This window comes from Bos indicus x Bos taurus, chromosome 5, assembly GCF_003369695.1.
Source record: "Bos indicus x Bos taurus breed Angus x Brahman F1 hybrid chromosome 5, Bos_hybrid_MaternalHap_v2.0, whole genome shotgun sequence".
Lineage (NCBI taxonomy): Eukaryota > Metazoa > Chordata > Mammalia > Artiodactyla > Bovidae > Bos > Bos indicus x Bos taurus.
In genome coordinates, this window is record NC_040080.1 from 89008292 (window position 1) to 89017278 (window position 8987).

Genomic DNA, 8987 nt, shown 5'->3' on the forward strand with positions numbered 1-8987 from the left:
GAGATCAGACATGTAGTTACCAGGAGTGGATGGTAGGAGGAAAGTAAAGTAATTAAAAGGTACAAATTTTCAGGGTAAGATAAGTACTAGGTGTAATGTACAATATGAAGATTGTAGTTAACACCACTGTATGATGTATAGGAAATATGGTAAGTGAGTAAATCCTAAGAATTCTCATCACAATGAGAAAAGTTTTTACTTCCTTTTTCCTCTTGCTTTTCTTTATATTATATCTTTATGAGATGATGGAATTTTTTTGAGGAATAGAAAAGAGGTTTATTTCAGTCAAGCCTTTCAGATAACTCTGAAAAACTACTCCGTTGAACTATTATTTTTAGTGTAGACATATACCTTATCAGAACACAGAATATCCATCAAAGATGACCTGGGAATATTTTTTCAAGGTTCCAAAAGAGATAGGTTTAATAAATATCGAGTGAGATAGCAGGACCATGGTATCTAGGAAGAGAACCTTATCTTCAAGAGATTAAATATGGATGTCATAAGAAGAGAGTTCTTTATCCTTATTTTCAAAACAGACATTCTCTACCTTAATGGTTAAAAATCAGACATGCCATGATGTAGCAGGTTTTTGACAGGCTCTTTAAGTTCACACAAACTTCAGGCTGAACCATGTATAAGGCAAAATGACTCCCTCAAAACTCAACGTATGAAAATTTTCTCCATCAGAGGGAACTTTCAAGATTTTCCAGTTAGAAGTTTCAAGATGATGGATATTAACTGAACATATTGGAATACTCATTTATATATGTATATCGAGCCACTCTGCTGCATGCCTTGAACTTATACATTAATGTATGTCAATTATGTCTCCATAGAACTAGGGGGAAAAAGTAAGGACTATCTTCACAGCTTCACCAGCCATTTCCACAGCTACTGCTTTTCTCTCTCATTTCGTGCCTGTTCCACCCCTCCTCTTTTGTCTTTCCCTCACTCTTTTACTTTTGTCTATGCGCAAAGTGGAAATCTGACCACTAGCAAACTTCCCACTTCATACTATGAGGGTCCCGTCTTAATACTGAGACCCAACTCTTACTTGGTTCCCACACTGAAAACTACCTGGCAAAATCTAAAGCTCCAGAGAAACCTGGAAAGAAATGAAATAAAATAAGTGTGTCATCTCTATTTTTGTTAACTAGAAATACCTAAATCAGAACATAACAAATAATAAATCCTGAAAAACTATTTGTTGATTAAGGAATGCATGAAGGAATGAATGATCAGTCTGTCTCAGGAGTCCATTCTCTTGCATGATCCTAGGAAACAGGAGGGAATATTTTCCTCTAAAGCGTAAGCCCTGAGAGCAAAACCCTGTCTAATGATTCTGTACCTAGTAGGTCCTATCACTTAATTGGCTCTCAATTAGCGCATAAAAAAAGAAGAAGAAGAAAAAGAATGAACTAATGAGAGAGAAGGGAGAGAAGGAACATATGAAAAGAAACATTTAATTTTGTCCAATAAAATTCCTGCCTTCACAACAATATACATGTCAGCAGAAAGTAGCATAAAAGAGAGATCAGGATAGAAAGAGAAAAAGAGCCCATATTTTGGGACACCACTGAGGGTCGTACTCATAAGAGCTTGCTGAAACACATGCACTCCATCACCCCAGCCCGAGTCTCTCCACCACCCACCTGAACCCAGACCACTTGAGATCCCTGACTAGGCTCAAGACTTGTTCCAAGCCTAGAGGAAGGAGAAGCAATTGGAGACAGTAAAACAAAAGCTCAGCTACCAGCCATCTCCCATTCAGGTCCAAAGAGAGCTCCTTGAAAGACAATAGCAGTTGTTCCATCCAAAGACTGACAGGTCTACAACTGAGACCACTTCAATGCCAGCTCCCTGACTTCTATCTGTTCTCGATCCTTTGACCCTTAGACTATGATCTGCTCTGCAACAGCCAGTTTTCTTCAGCAAAGCCCTCTGAAAATCATGGCCTCACATGTGGTACACTCACAGGGGAAATTTCCAAGATGAAGATATTTCTCTGTAGAATGAGGCCAGGGCTAGGAGCTGAGCAAAACAGTCCCAGCTTAAGTAGCATTTCTGTTCTGACCTCTTGGTCCTTTACATTTTCCAGAGCATATGCCTTCCTGAGGGTGTCAGTTCAGTCGCTCAGTCGTATCTGACTCTTTGCGACCCCATGGACTGCACTAGGATTCCCTGTCCATCACCAACTCCCGGAGCCTACTCAAACTCATGTCCATCGCATCGGTGATGCCATCCTACCATCTCATTCTCTGTTGCCCCTTTCTCCTCCCACCTTCAATCTTGCCCAGCATCAGGGTCTTTCCAATAAGTCAGTTCTTCGCATCAGGTGGCCAAAGTATTGCAGTTTCAGCTTCAGCATCAGTCCTTCCAATGAATATTCAGGACTAATTTCCTTTCAGATTGACTCGTTGGATCTCCTTGCAGTCCAAGGGACTCTCAAGAGTCTTCTCCAACACCACAGTTCAAAAACATCAATTCTTCAGTGGTCAGCTTTCCTTATAGTCCAACTCTCACATGCATACATGACTACTGGAAAAACCATAGCTTTGACTAGGGCGTGAGGGTGTAACTGAGGCAAAATAATAAGCAGATTGTGAGATCAGTGGAGGAATGGCCATTTAATCCAGCCCTTCCCACAACCACACACAGGGATTATTCCTACAACCCTGTAGACTTGGAGGAAAGCCTTTCACCCCATGATTAAGGAGGGAAATGCACACCTATGAGAGATGTGTCATACTGTGTTCAAATTCAGACCAAAATCATAGGATGAATATCAAGTTATTTCCTGTGACTTATTTTTCATTAAGTATAGGAAAGGGATGCCCTGTCCACCACTTGCCTGGCCCTATATGTCCATAAACAGGCTACTGGGCCTCCATTAAGGAGCTACTGGTCTCTGAGACAACCGAAATATGGTCTAAATGCCAAAATACCCAATGGGTATATAGAGTGTAGGTACTTTGTGGGTGCTAAGTCGTTTCAGTCATGTCTAACTCTGTGCAACCCTATGGACTGTAGCCTGCCAGGCTCCTCTGTCCATGGGATTCTCCAGGCAAGAATACTGCAGTGGGTTACCATGCTCTCCTCCAGGGGATCTTCTCAACCCAGAGATCGAACCCATGCCTGTTAGGTCTCCTGCATTGGCAGGTGAGTTCTTTAGCACTAGAGCCACCTGGGAAGCCCAGGTATATGGGGGGAAATGAGGGAATCAGAAAAATAAAACTTGGCTAATACAAAAATGGGCAATTTAAGTTAAAGTTTTGGAATACTGGATTGTCAAAGCAGGGAAAGATCTCAGGAAAATCACTAGACCAAAATCTTCATTTAATAATGAGAAAACTGAGCCACAGAGACAGAGATGATTTAACCAGCTTTGGACCATCAGTGAAAAGCAGAAACAGATTTAGGACTCAAATCTCCTGAGTACCCTTCTTCACATTTTTCATAGTCAAATTAGAATAAAGTTCTGCAAACACACTCCTTAATGACCAACCAACTAACAAGAAGGAGTAATGAAATACAGAGTCCCAACCACAAGGCCCCAAGGGTCCAGATTCTTCTATTGCTCAGCTCTCCTCATCTAGTGGTTCTCAGAAAGAGTTCCTCTTACAGCAATTTGCAAAGGGTATTTTCTTATCTCAGAGGTAAGGAGATATCTCAAAGTTGCCTCAAGTCATTCATTTCAGATTCTTTGAGCTCTTGCCCTTACTGTCCTTTTACCACCCCCACAACTTTAGCTGTCAGAATCCCACCAGTACTTCAAAACAAGCTTAAATCTCATTCCTCTCATGAATCTTTCCTTGAGTGCTTTTTCCCACAACCTGCCCCACCCCACCAAATATAAATTATCTTTCCTCTTATGAACATTTAGGGCACAAAATCAAATCCCTTATGATTATACAGTGGAAGTGAGAAATAGATTTAAGGGCCTAGATCTGATAGATAGAGTGCCTGATGAACTATGGAATGAGGTTCGTGACATTATACAGGAGACAGGGATCAAGACCATCCCCATGGAAAAGAAATGCAAAAAAGCAAAATGGCTGTCTGGGGAGGCCTTACAAATAGCTGTGAAAAGAAGAGAAGCGAAAAGCAAAGAAGAAAAGGAAAGATATAAACATCTGAATGCAGAGTTCCAAAGAATAGCAAGAAGAGATAAGAAAGCCTTCTTCAGCGATCAATGCAAAGAAATAGAGGAAAACAACAGAATGGGAAAGACTAGGGATCTCTTCAAGAAAATCAGAGACACCAAAGGAACATTTCATGCAAAGATGAGCTCGATAAAGGACAGAAATGATATGGACCTAACAGAAGCAGAAGATACTAAGAAGGGATGGCAAGAATACACAGAAGAACTGTACAGAAAAGATCTTCACGACCCAGATAATCACGATGGTGTGATCACTGACCTAGAGCCAGACATCCTGGAATGTGAAGTTAAGTGGGCCTTAGAAAGCATCACTACAAACAAAGCTAGTGGAGGTGATGGAATTCCAGTTGAGCTATTCCAAATCTTGAAAGATGATGCTGTGAAACTGCTGCACTCAATATGCCAGCAAATTTGGAAAACTCAGCAGTGGCCACAGGACTGGAAAAGGTCAGTTTTCATTCCAATCCCAAAGAAAGGAAATGCCAAAGAATGCTCAAACTACCGCACAATTGCACTCATCTCACATGCTAGTAAAGTAATGCTCCAAATTCTCCAAGCCAGGCTTCAGCAATATGTGAACCGTGAACTTCCTGATGTTCAAGCTGGTTTTAGAAAAGGCAGAGGAACCAGAGATTAAATTGCCAACATCTGCTGGATCATGGAAAAAGCAAGAGAGTTGCAGAAAAACATCTATTTCTGCTTTATTGACTATGCCAACGCCTTTGACTGTGTGGATCACAATAAACTGTCAAAAATTCTGAAAGAGATGGGAATACCAGACCACCTGATCTGCCTCTTGAGAAATTTGTATGCAGGTCAGGAAGCAACAGTTAGAACTGGACATGATGCTAAAGCTGAAACTCCAATACTTTGGCCACCTCATGCGAAGAGTTGACTCATTGGAAAAGACTCTGATGCTGGGAGGGATTGTGAGCAGGAGGAGAAGGGGACAATAGAGGATGAGATGGCTGGATGGCATCACTGACTCGATGGACGTGAGTCTCAGTGAACTCCGGGAGTTGGTGATGGACAGGGAGGCCTGGCATGCTGCGATTCATGGGGTCACAAAGAGTTGGACACAACTGAGCGACTGATCAGATCTGATCTGATCTGATCTGATCTAACCTAATGATACTTATGATACTATATCTTACACTTTAATTAATTCTTAATGTTTATCTTATCTTTCCTACTATTCCTTGAGGGAAGAGATACTTTTAGCCAACATTAGATCCCTTCCATCTAAATCTGGAGGTGATGGAATACTAGCTGAACTTAGAAATTTCAAATTCTAAGATGATGTTGTTAAAGTGCTGCACTCAATATGCCAGCATATTTGGAAAACCAACCAGAGGCCACAAGACTGAAAAAGGTCAGTTTTCATCCCAATCCCAAAGAAGGGCAATGCCAAAGAATGTTCAAACTACTGTACAATTTCACTCATTTCACATGCTAGCAAGGTAATGCTCAAAATACTTCAAGCTGGGCTTCAGCAGTATGTGAACTGAGCACTTCTAGATTTACAAGTTGAGTTTAGAAAAGGCAGAGGAATTAGTGATCAAATTGCCAACATCCACTGGATCATACACAAAGCAAGGGAGTTCCAGAAAAATATTTACTTCTGCTTCATTGACTACACTAAAGCCTTTGACTGTGTGGATCACAAAAAACTGTGGAAAATTCTTCAAGAGATAGGAATACCAGACCACCTTACCAGTGTCCTGAGAAACCTGTATGTGGGTCAAGAAGCAACAGTCAGAACTGAACATGGAACAATGAACTGGGTCAAAATTGGGAGAGGAGTAGGACAAGGCTGTATACTGTCACCCTGCTTATTTAACTTATATGCAGAGTACATCATGTGAAATGTTGGGCTGAATGAATCACAAGCAGGAATCAATATCACTGGAAGAAATATCAACAACCTCAGATATGCAGATGATACCACAGTAATGGCAGAAAGTGAAGAGGAACTAAAGAGCGCCTTGATGAAAGTGAAAGAGGGAAACGAAAAAGCTGTCTTGAAACTCAACATTCAAAAACACTAAGACCATGGCATCAGTCCCATCACTTCATCACAAATAAAAGGGGGAAAAGTGGAAGGAGTGACATCTTTTATTTTCCTGGGCTCCAAAATCACTGCGGACGGTGACTGCAGCCATGAAATTAAAAGATGCTTGCTCCCTGGAAGGAAAGCTATGACAAACCTAGACAGCATGTTAAAAAGCAGACACATCACTTTACCAGCAAAGGCCTTATACAGTCAAAGCTGTGGATTTTCTCATGTACGGATGTGAGAGCTGGACCATAAAGGAGGCTGAGCGACACAATTTGATACTTTTGAATTGCGTTGCTGGAGAAGACACTTGAAAGTTCTTTGAACTGCAAGATCAAACCAGTCAACCCTAAAAGAAATCTATCCTGAATATTCTTTGGAGGACTGATGCGGAAACTAAAGCTCCAATACTTTGGCCACCTGATATGAAGAGCCAACTCATTAGAAAAGAACCTGATGCTGGCAAGATTTAGGGCAAAAGGAGAAGGGGACAACAGAGGGTGAGATGGTTACATACCATCACTGACTCAATAGACAGGAATTTGAGCAAACCCCAGGAGACAGTGGAGGACAGAAGAGCCTGATGTGCTGCAGTCCATGGGGTCCATGGGGGTTACAAAGAGTCAGATAAGACTTAACAACTGAACAATAACAACAATAAGATCCCCTCCATAGTTCTTTGAATAACTAGGTGATCAATGAAACTTTGTCGAATTGAATTGATACAGGAAGGAATCTCCATCCTTGAGTTGTTACAAGTTGAGTCCATTTCCTCTTCAGTAGAGATGAAGGTGGCTATGAGCCATGGCCATGTCTACCTCTTCACCCTATTTCCTCCCTCATCCTCTGGGGAAAAAACACACCCAGCCACTCAAAATCAGGCCCTTTATTCAGGATACCATCTAGCCATCTCATCCTCTGTCGTGAATAAAGGGCCTGATTTTGAGTGGAATACAGGTGGAATACACTGTTGTGGTGCCTTCAGGGGGACTGTTGTTATTGTTCAGTACTTCCAAGATTTTCTACAAATAACTTAAAGCCACAGTTATATCATTTCTAACTCTGTGGTTTCTAGCCAAACCAACGAATTGCTTAGGTTATAGTCCTGAAGAGACCCTTCATACCCTTACTTAAAGTTTCTATCTTAAGTTTTACTAAAAGCAATAATATGTATAACTAGCAACATTTGTGTGGTCACCAGCAGCTCTGAATTTGCATGTGATGCAGGAGACCTGGGTTCGATCCCTGAGTGGGGAAGATCCCCTGGAAAAGAAAATGGCAACCCACTCTAGTAGTCTTGCCTGTAGAATCCCAAGGACAGAGGAGCCTAGCAGGCTATAGTCCATGGGATCGCAATGAGTCAGCAACAACTGAGCAACTTTCACTTTCTTTCAATACCAAGAAAGATATCATTTTCATCATTGTTGTCGTAGTTCAGTTGTTCAGTCATGCCTAATTTTCAGTGCCATGGACTGCAGCAAGCCATGCTTCCTTGTCCTTCACTACATCCCAGAGTTTGCTCAAACTCATGTCCATTGAGTTGATGATACCATCCAGCCATCTTATCCTCTATCATCCCCTTCTCCTCCTACCCTCAATCTTTTCCAGTAACAGGGTCTTTTCCAATGAGTCAGCTCTTCACATCAGGTGGCCAAAGTATTGGAGCTTCAGCATCAGTCCTTCCAAAGAATATTCAGAGTTTATTTCTTTAGGATTGACTGGTTTGATCTACTTGCTGTCCATAGGGGAAAGAAAGGAAGTAAGAAAACTTTCTTTTCTTTCTTTTTTTTTCCAGTCCATAGGGGACGGGAATGCAAAAGCAGGAAGTCAAGAAATACCTGAAGTAACAGGCAAATTTGACCTTGGAGTACAAAAGAAGCAGGCAAAGGCTAACAGAGCTTTGCCAAGAGAATGCACTGGTCATAGCAAATACCACCTTCCAACAACACAAGAGACAATTCCACACATGACATCACCAGATGGTCAGTACCGAAATCAGAGTGATTATATTCTTTGCAGCTGAAGATGAAGAAACTCTAAACAGTCAGCAAAAAAAAAAAAAAAGACCTGGAGGTGACTGTGGCTCAGATCATGAGCTCCTTAATGAAAAAGTCAGACTTAAATTGAAGAAAGTAGGGAAAACCACTAGGCCATTCAGGTATGACCTAAATCAAATCCCTTACGAAAATACAGTGGAAATGACAAATAGATTCAACAGATCAGATCTAATAGATAGAGTGCCTGAAGAACTTTGGATGGAGGTTTGTAACACTATACAGGAGGTGGTGACCAAAACCATGCCCAAGTAAAAGAAATGCAAGATGGTAAAATGCTTGTCTGAAAAGGCCTTACAAATAGCTGAGAAGAGAACAGAAGTGGAAGGCAAAGGAGAAAGGGAAAGATATACCCATCTGAAGGCAGAGTTCCAGAAAATAGCAAGGAGAGATAAGAAAGCCTTCCTAAGTAAACAATGCAAAGAAATAGAAAAAAAATAGAATAGGAAAGGCTAGAGATCTCTTCAAGAAAACTAGAGACACCAAGGGAACATTTCATGCAAAGATGGGCACAATAAAGGACAGAAGTTGCAAGAACCTAACAGAAGCAGAAGAGATTAAGAAGAGGTGGCAAGAATACACAGAAAAGTGAAGTCACTCAGTGAGTGACTCAGTCGTGTCTGACTCTTTGTGACCCCATGGACTGTAGCCCACCAGGTTCCTCTGTCCATGGGATTTCCCAGGCAAGAATACTGGAGTGGGTTGCCATTTC